This window comes from Adiantum capillus-veneris, chromosome 4, assembly GCF_014529385.1.
Source record: "Adiantum capillus-veneris isolate H3 chromosome 4, ASM1452938v2, whole genome shotgun sequence".
Taxonomy (NCBI): Eukaryota; Viridiplantae; Streptophyta; class Polypodiopsida; order Polypodiales; family Pteridaceae; genus Adiantum; species Adiantum capillus-veneris.
Genome location: NC_140934.1, coordinates 60,266,337 through 60,278,422, shown reverse-complemented (window position 1 = coordinate 60,278,422; position 12,086 = coordinate 60,266,337). Strand labels below are relative to the sequence as shown.

Here is a 12,086-nt window from a genome sequence, read left to right as displayed (position 1 = left end):
TAAACGTCAGGAAATTTCTTGCTTTCAAACGCATCAGAACGTCCATCCTAATATAGCGCCGCACCAAGCGTCTTATCACTAGCATCCATTTCAACTACAAATGGCTTGCTAAATTCCACAATATGCAATATTGGTGCAGTAGTCACCAAGTGCTTTAGTGTCTTAAAGCTCTCATCGAGATGCTCATTCCTTATGACAGGAGGATTAGCTTTACAATGAGGCCCCGAAGACTTTGGTCCTTTCATTCCTCCCTTTTAAAAGTTGCGTAAACGGAACACCGACTTCAGAATAATCCTTGATAAATTTGCGAAAAAATTGAATAAAGCATAGGAAGGACTTTAGTTGGCGTACATTCTTCGGAATAGGCCAATCGCACTTTATCCAGCTTATCAAGGTCGATGCAAATTCTATCGCGAGTAATAATATGACCCAAATAAAGAAGCTCTTTCTTGAAGAATTCACACTTAAGAGGCTTTAGCATAAAGCCTCTTAGTTCTCAGTACGTCAAGAACAGCGCATATATACGCAAGATGTTCGAATAGACTTCAGACGTAAATCAAGATGTCATCAAGAAATACAGCAACTTCGAAGAAATACAACAACGAAGTTGCTGAGAAACGGTCGCAACAGATCATTCATTATCTGCTAAAACATAGCAGAGCATTGGTCAAACCAAAAGGTAAGATCAAAAACTCAAATCGGCCATAGCGTGCATGGAAACTCATTTTAGGAACATCTTCCTTCCACTTGATTCGTATTTGATGATAGCTTGATCACAGGTCTATGTTCGTGAAGTATAATGCTCCATGGAGTCGATCTATCAGATCATCCATACGCAAGAACGTATACTTATTCTTAAACACCGAGTTTATTCAATCCCTTGTAATCCATGCAAAAATGCGTAGTGTTGTCCTTCTTTCCAGAAAGTAACACAGGCGCTCCCCACGAAGGTTTACTTGGTCGAATGAACCCCCTGTCGAAATAATCTTTCAGCTGCCACTGAATCTCGTCCTCTTCAGTTTTACTAAACCGATAGGGTTGCTTCGAAAATGGTCGACTATCACCACCACTTCAATGGCATGATCTACTCCTCTCGAAGGCGGCAAGCCAAGAGGTAGATCATTAAGAAAAATATCCTTGAAATCAATCATGATTTCTTGGATAATGGCGAACTCGTCACAATCCCGAAGTTCACTAAAAAACATGCAACATTTTTATGAAATTTAGTGATAGAAGTGCCAAGCACTAATGAATCAAACCATGTAGATGGTATACATTAATATCCTTAAGCATTGCAAGAGCAATGACAATTGACATTACCAAAAGGAGTTACTTGACATAAGATCTCTCTCTCTCTCTCTCTCTCTCTCTCTCTCTCTCTCTCTCTCTCTCTCTCTCTCTCTCTCTCTCTCCACATCGCAAGCAATAGCCCTTTTGCAACGTTGGTGATTTTCCCTCTCTACGTTGCGATCAGCAGCACACTTTCTCTCTCCACGCTACAAGGTAAGCCTCTTCTCTCGCTACACAAGCAGCCCCTTCCTCCACGCTGGTGGTCTTCTCTCTCCACAATGGAGAATCCCCTTCTCTCTCTACAATTTCCTCTCTTCCTTCTACTGATGATGCTTGCACAAGGGGAAAGTGTGTGTGTGTGTGTGTGTGTTCGCATTGGCAAGAAACACACAAGAAGAGGCAATGATGATTTTATCAAAATTTCAGAAATATCAGCAAACACATACTCTGATTTTATGTAAAATCAGCAAATAGTACATAAAATATTGCCTGCACATTGATCACAAGAAGAAAAATCAGTAATTTCAACAATTAGCCACTGAAAATACCTCGTCCGGCAGAAAAGAATCTATCCACAGGTGTGCACACAATCCCTCTCGTAGCCAAGCCGGCTCTAATACCATGAAACTAACTCAAAGGAGAGTGTCAGAATGAGCAACGGAGAGAGAGAGAGCGAGAGAGAGAGAGAGAGAGAGAGAGAGAGAGAGAGAGAGAGAGAGAGAGAGAATAGCCAAGCCGGCTCTAATACCATGAAACAAACTCAAAGGAGAGTGTCAGAGTGAGCAGCGGAGAGAGAGAGAGAGAGAGAGAGAGAGAGAGAGAGAGAGAGAGAGAGAGAGAGAGAGAGAGAGAGAGAGAGAGAGAGAGAATGGCGATGGACACACAAGAGACAGATGGAGAAGGCTTGCAAGCCCCAATAACTCCAGATGGCAAAAATTGTTGTGTACAAGACAAGATGAATGGCAGAGTGCATACCCCCCCTCCTATATATAGGAGAATAGGGAGTAGGTAGGACAGACCAGAAGCCCCAACGACCATGCACAAAGCACCCATAAATGAGGAAAAAATGAAAAAGGACCAAAATAGGTCCGGCCGGGCAAAGTGCTGAGCAAAACCCTAAATGTGCCTGAAGATCCCTCTCTAGCAGGTGTAGGGGTGGCCAACCCACAACCAAGGGCCAGTGCACGTGATGTGTGTGAAGCCTGTAGGCAGTGTGCGAAGCATCTGGAGATGAAGAATCTAACACCCCCCCTCAACAACAGATCCGGAGTCGCTGAGGAAGAAGATGCAACACGCCTGGCAAATTTGGAGTGTGAAAAGAAGAAGCCCCAGCCAAACAAAAAACGACGAACCGTCCAACACCAATGTGATGATGATCGAAGCTAGGTCAGGCTGATCAAGTCGCACAAGAAAGCTGATAGAGAGGCTAACAGCAGAACAAGTCGCTGAAGAGGACATATGAGGGAAAGAAGGGAGCTCATCGGCGGAGGTCAGCAGAAGAGAGAGACGGAAGAGAGAGAACCCCCCCTGAAGCAGAGCACTCTAACACAAAAGGATAGAAGGCCAAGGTGGTAAACCGGAAAACTCAAAGCCAAAAAGTGATCTCGAACATAAGAGGGGAGGAGGAGGTAGATGAAGCTAGAGGTGAAGCCATTGGCCTGTGAAGGTCTAGTGGCAAACGTCTGTCAAGAAGCCGTCCCATCCTCAGGATCTGAATCCTTCTTGCGGTCCCGCCGTCGTTTATAACATTTTGCTACAAAATGACCTTTCTTTCCACAATAGATACAAGTAATGCCAGGGCAAGAAGGTGTACAACCAGATCTAGACTATCCGGGAGCACTACCACCCCTACTCGATGTAGAAACCAATGCAGTAGAACCTGCAGAGGCGTCTAAGGTGACTCTGTCATGAATGCGCTAAGCTATCTACTGCACAGCGAGTAAGAGCTCCTCTCAAGTGATAGGAGTAGAGCGCGTGGGGGTAGTAAGTAACAAGAACAAGGAATCATAAGTGTCGGGAAGCTTGAGTAGCAACCGAGTTGCCATGCCCCGGAAGAGATCTGGTGACCACAAGCTGCTAGCTCATCACGAAGCAGAAGCATGCGGGATATGAAGTCCTGGATAGTCGAAAATGGCGAGACCTATAAGTCCATCAAAGTCTTTTCCAAAGCGAGGATCCTTCCGAGTATCTTCGTCTCGTACATGTTGCAAAGGAAACCCCATACCTCATGTGCAGTGGTGTCACATGACACATCCAACCCTACGTGTTCGTGGACAAGCTACAGCACGATCAAGGTTCAGTCAGTCCAGTCAGTCTAGATTAGAAGTGATCTGGCACTTTTGTCAGTCTATTCGTAGACCGTGCATGCCCAGTCACTTAGTGTAGATGCATATCCTCTGGTTGCACACAGCATGATCATCAGTATTCCCATCAGAATCCACCAGATTCCATCAAGGAAATTTTCCAGTGCATTTAGCCTATTTTAACTATTTTTGGCATTTTTCACTTATTAATTTAAGTGACTTTCCAACAAAAGTAGGTAGGGCAATTAGGGTAAGAAAATATATAAGCAAACCAAAGCTAGCACTATTTGGCAGAAGAGGCAACAGGAGCCAAGCTCAGCAGGCAACTTCTCAACAGGACCTTGGCGGTTTCCCCCACCAAGCAAGAAGACCATCGCCGGAAAACCCCTTCCACTAGCGTTTTTGGAACTGCACCAGCCTGGCGTTTTGCATCAGCACCATCGCCCACAAGTCCCAGTAGATAGCATTTTTGCATCAGATCTCTCCGCAGCAGAAACCAACTGACCTAGTGTTTTTGCCAACAGCTTTCCTAGCGTTTTTGGATTTCAGCAGCAGATAAAGACCAACAAGATTCAACCTAAAGTGTAGTAGATTCATCGCGGTAAGAACCTCAGTTTTCAGCCTTTAGGAACCTCAGTTTTCAGCCCTAAACCTGCAGAATTTCTGCGTCAAAGACCCACCGAAAACAGCCCCCCAAATCAGCGTTTTTGGATTGTAGCAGATTTCAGCCCATAGCGTTTTTGGACAGCAGTAGAAAGATTGCAGATTTCAGCCCTTAGGTCGGTCTCGTCATCACCGTCGTCGTCATCGTCAACATAGCCTAGACTTGCATCAGTCTCATGCATTCCATTTGTACCACGTTGTGCAATCATAAGTAGACCACTCTCGCCGACGAGAGTGGGGCCTTCGGAGAAGGGTTTTACAACGTCTCAGGCGTCATATCTCTCTTCTCTCTCTATCTCTTAGTCTCATACACTTGCACGCACAGTGTCCATTCACTTTGTTTGTGATCATAGCATTCTCTCGTTAAGAACGGAAGGCTCTCCCTTCCATAAGAACAAAAGGAACCTTGAGCACAGTTCGGAGCACTCATCTTGAGCAAAGCGCAAACAATCATTCCGCTGCACCTAACAAGTGGTGTGAGAGCGTAAAGACGTCAACACGCTATCCGCATAGTTGATGAGTAAGAAAGAGTAAACTCTATGATGGTTCAAATTCCACTGATCCACCATAGCCTGTATAATCACAGTACCTGATCCGCCAGAAGTAGTACCATGAGAAGAAGTAGATGAGGAGCCAGCACGTGACACTACAGAAGAAGTGGTAGCTGATGATGTCGATGTAGGAGCACCAAATGCAAGAGCAAGGCCAGGACACACAGCATTGGCAGTATCGGTAAGCCAGTCCCAAAGGTCAAACTGCATAAACATCACCATAATCTTCATCGTCCAGCTGACAAAGTTGGAGCCGTCAAGCTTTTCGCCAAGAGGAAAGATGGGCATGGCTGGGAGTGATGCCAAAGATAGAGACAAAAAATCAACAGAGAAGTCTCGTGTGTAAAATCAGAAGCAAAGATGAGGATAGGATCGGAAAACCACGCCGGATAGAACGTCAGAAGACCACGAAGTAGAGGGTAAGTGACTGGAGAGGCAAGGGAAACCCGAAGGGATGCCGATGAAGTAAAGTCAAGGTGCTGTCCAAACCTGAAGTCGCAGCAAAAGGGAGCTCGAAACACCGCGAGAATGCATGGATTTGAGCAAAAACGCCACGTGGTGAACACCGGATGCCGAGGTTGGTAGGTGAGGACTGTAAATGCACCAAAACAGGCTGAAAATCAGCAATGGAGAGGTCAGGAGATCGTCGGCAATAGTCACAATTGTTCAGCATCCAAGCGGGAAGACCAAGGGGCAAGGAGCGGGAACTCTGGCTGTCCAAGATTGGCAAGCAAGAAAACGCTGAAGTGAAGTTGAAAACGCTGGTCAAAGTTGCTGTTCTCCTGCAAAAAACGCTAGGAATGCCGGCTGCTGTCCTGAAAAACACTAGTTCGGGAAAACTCAGATCCAAAGGGCTGGCTGTCTTGCAACAAAAACGCTAGTCAGATGGCTGCTGATGCAAAAGAATGGCAGGTGGTGGCGATTAGGTAGAGGGAGGGAGGGCGCTAGCAGAGGGATGCAGAAGATAATGCTCGCCACCAAAAACGCTAGGGCTGCAGCAAAAAATGCTAGAGGAAGAAGAAGCACTTCTTTGCGATGGAAATCTCCGCAATGTCCTCCTAGGTGTAGGCAATGGCAGATCCATGCCTAGAGCTCTGATACCATGTCAGAGTGAGCAGCAGAAGGTGGAGAGAGAGAGAGAGAGAGAGAGAGAGAGAGAGAGAGAGTGGCGATGGACACACAAGAGAGATTAAAAAGGCTGGCAAGCCCCAATAACTCCAGATGGCAAAAACTATTGTGACAAGACAAGATGAATGGGAGAGTGCATCCCCCCCCTCCTATATACGAGAATAGGGAGTAGGTAGGGCAAACCAGAAGCCCCAACGACTATGCACAAAAAACCCATAAATGAGGAAAAAATGGAAAAGGACGAGAATAGGTCCCGCCGGGCAAAGTGCTGAGCAAAACCCTAAATGTGCCTGAAGATCCCTGTCCAACAGGTGTACGGGTGGCCAACCCACAACCAAGGGCCACTGCACGTGATGCGTGTGAAGCCTGTAGGTAGGGTGCGAAGCATCTGGAGATGAAGAATCTAACACACACACACACACACACACAACACAAACACAAGATATGGTGAAGAGGGGGCGATCAGTCCCCCCATGACTACCATGAGCAGGAAGACCCGTACAATAACCAGATAGTGTGGAAGTGGGTAACCCCTTGGCCCCATAGATAGGTGCCCAAGGGGAGATAGGGCAATGCTTGGAAAAATCCCCCACACCCCAACAAGAAAATGATATATGAAAATATATGAGGACACCCGGACAAAGTGGGCCGCCGGCCCCAAACTCAGGCGGCTGGACCAGGTACAACCTAGACTTTGGGTGGCCAGCTCGAAACATACTAGCCGTACAAGTATGCCCTGTGAAGCAAAAGAGTGGTGTAAGTCTAACACCCCCTCTAAGCACCTGATGTTGAACAAACCGCGTGAAGCTGAAGATGTGAGACAAATGATGAAGATGTCTGCTACCATGTCCACTGAAGGACAATACTCCGACGAACTCCACGAGTGTAGCAGCAGTCTGGGGTGTCACGACCGCCAAGAAATCTCCGTGGTGGAGTCCCGTCACACGAGCAGTGTAGCAAACCGATGTACTCCGCCAATACGGGGTGAAGATACTACGTGAAGGTCTCGAACTAAGTGTGAAAACAACTCCTTGTCGTGAAAGAAGTGCCAATAGACCTACAAGTGTCCTACCCAATAGGATCTGTGGTGTCTGTAGTCAAACTCTCTGGAGAAAATGGTGAAGCCCCTCCGTCATGAGAATGACCGGAAGCCTGTCAGTCAATCCATGAACCAGTAACCCAGGGTGTCCATGTGGCTAAGTTGTGAAAAACTCCAGGAAGGCCAGATGTAGCAATCTGCACCGTAAACGTCCTTCGAATCAAGGAAAGCCAAACTAAACAGTATGCACTATAGAAGCTACCCTGAGTTGCAGCAGTCACCAAGAGACAGCACAGACCGCCATTGGATGGTGTCCTATCAGTAGGTAGGGTAATCCAAGATGAGGGAAAGGCCAGTGTCTGCGCTATGAAGGGCTTCTAAGAAGAGGTGTGGTCACCAAGCTGTTTGCACCGTAATCATCCTGTATGAAGTAGGGAAGCCATATTGAGAAGTCTGCGCTGTGAAGATCCTCTGAGAAGAGGAAAGGCCACACCAATCAATCTGCGCCATCTTGCCTATATCTCCTGCCTCCAATCCTCCGGTGTCAACAAAAACAAAATCCGCGCCAGCAACGGCACCAAACCGCGACTTGGTGTGGCTTTCAATGTGAATGAGCTGGGAGTGGCCTACTGCCCAAGTCGGGGGATGAGTCTGTTGTAAGGAAACCGAGAGTGAGTGTAAGTAACTCTGTAGCAATCCAAATAATCAGGAGTGTACCAAGCGATTGCACTACCATCCAAGCCAAGCTCCACGTGACTCCGGATGTAGACGTTGGATGCCTGATGTCCCGCATCTCATGGGTAAAAACTCCAAGAGAGTCCAAAGCACTAAAGTCCCACTCTAGTTTGTAGATCCAAGCAATGAACCTATCCAAGAAGAGATCCAAGATCCTCTCCCTAAGTCCATGTAGATGCTACTGTGTAAGCATGTGATCTGATGTGTCGAGGTGAAGTGGTAAGTGTCTGTCCACCCAAGATGGTGGTGTCTTCTCTGGGAATGTCGGAATCCCATATCTCGAGTGAACTCCTCTGATGAGTGCATAGGTGTGTCCATAGCAAACCACAAGTCAGCACCCCCTCTGGATTGCGCAACTGCCGAATAATGGCTGGAATGAATGGATCTCCCAAGGATCCTACGCCTGTGATCAAGCAGATGTCGAAGATACCGTATACTGCAGCAGTCACTCAGAGACCGCACGAGCCACCATTGGATGGTGTCCTGGCAAAAGGTAACTTCATCCTCTGTAAAAAACACAAGCCATGTGGCTGCTGTCCACCCAAAAACGCAACTGCGAGGTGATGAAAACGCTGCTGTCCAGCGATTTTCAGCGTGCTCGTACGCTCCCGGCATGGTCCAGAGCGATGCAGAGGGTGTAGGGAGGGTGGTGAATCAATGGCACAGCCCCAGGTGGGCTGAAAACGGAGAAAACACAGAAGGTGTTTGTGGCTGAAAAATGTCTATCTGAAGAGGATTTTGATTGGCAATGCACCGGAAGCAAGGCCGTGTGTAGTAGGCAAGATCTGGTGGAGTAAAGCCCAGCGCTCCCCTCCTCTGCTGAAAACACAGCAGCAAACCAAAAACGCAGCAAGGTGTAAAAACGCAAGCTGTCCCAAAAACGCAGATCCGGTCCAGAAAACTCTTGGGAGATGCAGAGCAATGCTTGCAATTGCAAAACGCCAGCCTGATGCCAAAAACGCTAGGCGTGATCTGCAAAAAACGTTGATGATGTGATCGCTTGGGAAGAGGCACCTGATGCAGAGATGTGCCTTGAAACACGGCAGAGCTTGAAGCTGCTGATAGTGAGAGTGCGCATGTGACGAAGCGTGAGAGAGAGAGAGAGAGAGAGATGGTGAAGAGGGGGCGATCAGCCCCCCATGACTCGTACAATAACCAGATAGTGTGGAAGTGGGTACCCCCCTGGCCCCATAGATAGGTGCCCAAGGGGAGGTAGGGCAATGCTTGGAAAAATCCCCCACGACCCAACAAGAAAATGATATATGGAAATATATGAGGGCGTCCGGGCGACCGGCGCCAAACTAGGGCGACCGGACCAAGTACAACCTAGACTATGGGTGACCAGCCCGAACTAGCCGTACAAGTATGCCCTAGGCCTGTGAAGCAGCAAAGTGGTGTAAGTCCAACAATAGCCACCATTCGGCAGCACCCCCTTGCTCGGGCCAACGTCCAAGGACGTAGGCGTGCACCTGTAAGAATAGGCATCCCATACCACCCAGCCTCACCTACTCGAGGTGATCTCACACACTCCTAGCCTCGCAGGCTAACTACTGGCACTCTGCCATTGGGGGTCAATAACACCAAATGAGGCTTTGGCCTCCTTTTATAAAAGTGGTCGGTCACATTGGCTGGGTTCACACTACGTTCGCCCGAAACCTGGTCACCCATCATGAAGGTGTCATAGACTAGATCCCCTCTCTTGTGATCGGGACATAACAATATTCATTCCCTAGAGAATGACAAAATTAGAAAACATCAAGAAGCTTTTTAGCTAAGGACAACTGATCAAGAGCGAGAGGTTCTAACAACCCAATAGGCAGATCTTGCATCCTTTTTCTAATAATGCTTATTTTTGCATTTGAAAATTGTTTTCCTCTTTAAAGGATGGCCAAAATAGTGTATCTGAATAGGTCACAAGTGGGTACTTACACGTTATGGTGTACCCACGTACACATAATACTACCTGTGGGGGTTCTTGGGACCTCGACTCGAGAGCCAAGATCGGTTCTTCGTGATTGATCGAATCTGCAATGAGTGTTAGCTTCACTAGAAAAAGTATCAACTAAATCATCATCCTTGTGAACAATCACATCTTTATCATGCTTATCATTATCATGTAATTCATCATGCTCGTGAATACTCACATCTTGATCATACAAATCATGTGTGTCGTGCTTTGGAGAAGAAAAGACTGAGAGAGTCTCCTTCTCCTGATTCTTTTCAATCTGCGCCTGCACATTTGAAAATAGTAGGACCAACTCTTGCATGTGTTGGTCTCTTTGCGCTTCACGCTCTAACTCCAAGGCTACCCTTCTGTCTTCGGGCACCAAGCGCGCTTGCTCACGCTCGCACTCCAAGGCTAATTGTCTCTCTTCGCACTCGCGATCCAATTTAGCTTTTCTTTCTTTGCGCTCGCGATCCAATTCTGCTTTTCTTTTTTCGGCGGCCAAGCGTGCTTGCTCGCGCTCACGCTCTATGGCTGCCATTCTTTCTTTGTGTTCACGATCAAATTCTGCCTTTCTTTCTGCAAGCTCACGCTCCAAGGGGACGCGCACGTTGCGCTTCTCGTTGTATCTTCTCGTCCATCATCATCGTGACCAAAACCTCCATAGGATTTGGTGCAATCCTTGGCGTAGATGGGGAAGGGGGAGGGTTGAAAAAACCTCTTGGTGGGGAAAATCTTCTTCACCACCCTCATGCTCATCACCTTCATGCAAAGTATCCATTCCGCTTCGGGTGATGACCATACACTGAGATCTTTGGTTCTTAAGTTCACGAGGAACTTGGGGTCTTATGGTTCTGGATTCTTAAGGGTCTTGAGGTTCTTGCGTTGTTGAGGTTCTTGAGTTATTGAGGTTCTTGAGGTTCTTCTTGTCACAAGACGGGCACCACGTGCCAATAGAAAAGAACAGACTGAACAGACTTTTAGCACTTCATTAACAATTAAACTGAGAGAGAGAGAGAGAGAGAGACGACACGCGACACGGAGTGGCGTAATTCCACCTTAGAGAGTATTGGCCCCAAACCTTGGCGCCCCTTTCGGTATTTCTTTATATTGCATCAACTCAGTACAAGCCGGTACTCCAGACTTTGCACCTTTCCAGGAAGCATGCCAAAGAATGAGCCCTAACCTCATATTTAAAGGCCCTTGGCCTGAAAAGCAGTTATAGTAAAAAGCCTTTAAAACCTAAAAGCTTTTAGTCCAAAAGCAATGCAAAAAAGCTGCCAACGCAATTTACAGAAATCCGTAGAGCCTGCCACGTCATCAGTCAGCGCAAAACGCGGAATTCCGTACAACATGCCATGTCATCAATCAGTGTGATTTCAGAAATCTGCCACGTCATCAGCAGCTACGCAATTTTCTCTGTGTGTGTGGGTCCTGCTTTATTTTAATCCTTTATGTCACTTGGGGCCCCATCGAACGGGGTCCCTATAAGTTGGTAGGACTTCTTCTTCTGTTACTTGTTATTCTTAGGGTTTAGGCCCCTCGGCTAGCATCTGCAAGTTGGCTCCATTCTTTAGGGCTTTGACACGTCAGCAGTTTGTTACATCTCCCCTTCTTGAAAGAGAGTAATCGTCCACGATTACAGCATATCTGCAAAACAACTCAAGTTAGCTCAAAAATTTTCGAGGGTCATTCCGAGGGACAATTAGTTTGCTCTTTTTATTAAGGAGTTAGCTTCTCTTTTCTGCTCTTTTGATCGAGGAGTTAGCTTCTCCTTTCGGTTGTTTTGATCAAGGAGTTAGCTTCTCCTTTCTGCTCTTTTGATCAAGCAGTTAGCTTCTCCTTTCGGTTGTTTTGATCAAGGAGTTAGCTTCTCCTTTCTGCTCTTTTGATCAAGGAGTTAGCTTCTCCTTTTGTCCAGATCGGAACGCTTGATATTCCGGCGTAGTAAAATTAGCATCACACCCAGACCATACTGATCTTCCACGGGTGTCTTGATATACTAAAATTACATACCCAGGCAATCTCATCTAATTAGGAATATTCAGTAGTTGGCACATCACAATGCAACACAAGTGCTCATATGCATGTTACAAGACATAGAAACATAAAGCCATCGATGAACACTCCTCCCGCATAACCTAACAAGGTCCGGAATGGGAGATATTCAACGACTCCCTCATCACTCCTCCCGCATAACCTAAAAAGGTCCGAGTCAAGAGATATAAAGGCCATTTACAACAAAACGTCTCCCCGAAACGCAGCCTGCGTCGTTTGGAGGTGCTGAGAGTAACCACTGCTCAGACTTCTTAATACTCCTCCCGCATAACCATCCAGGTCCGGGCCGGGAGTCACAACAACAATTATTTTACAAGCATACAACCAAACGCTCCCTTGGCATCGGCCTGCGTCGTTCGGAGGTTTTCTAGCAT

General features: G+C 46.9%; 1 protein-coding gene across 1 annotated transcript in view; it reads right to left on the bottom strand.

Annotated features, from left to right (window-relative positions):
• The window catches only part of LOC147459263 (Ribonuclease III family protein), a 75,513-nt gene that overhangs the window by 16,040 nt on the left and 47,387 nt on the right, over nt 1-12,086 (bottom strand). The window lies entirely within an intron of this gene.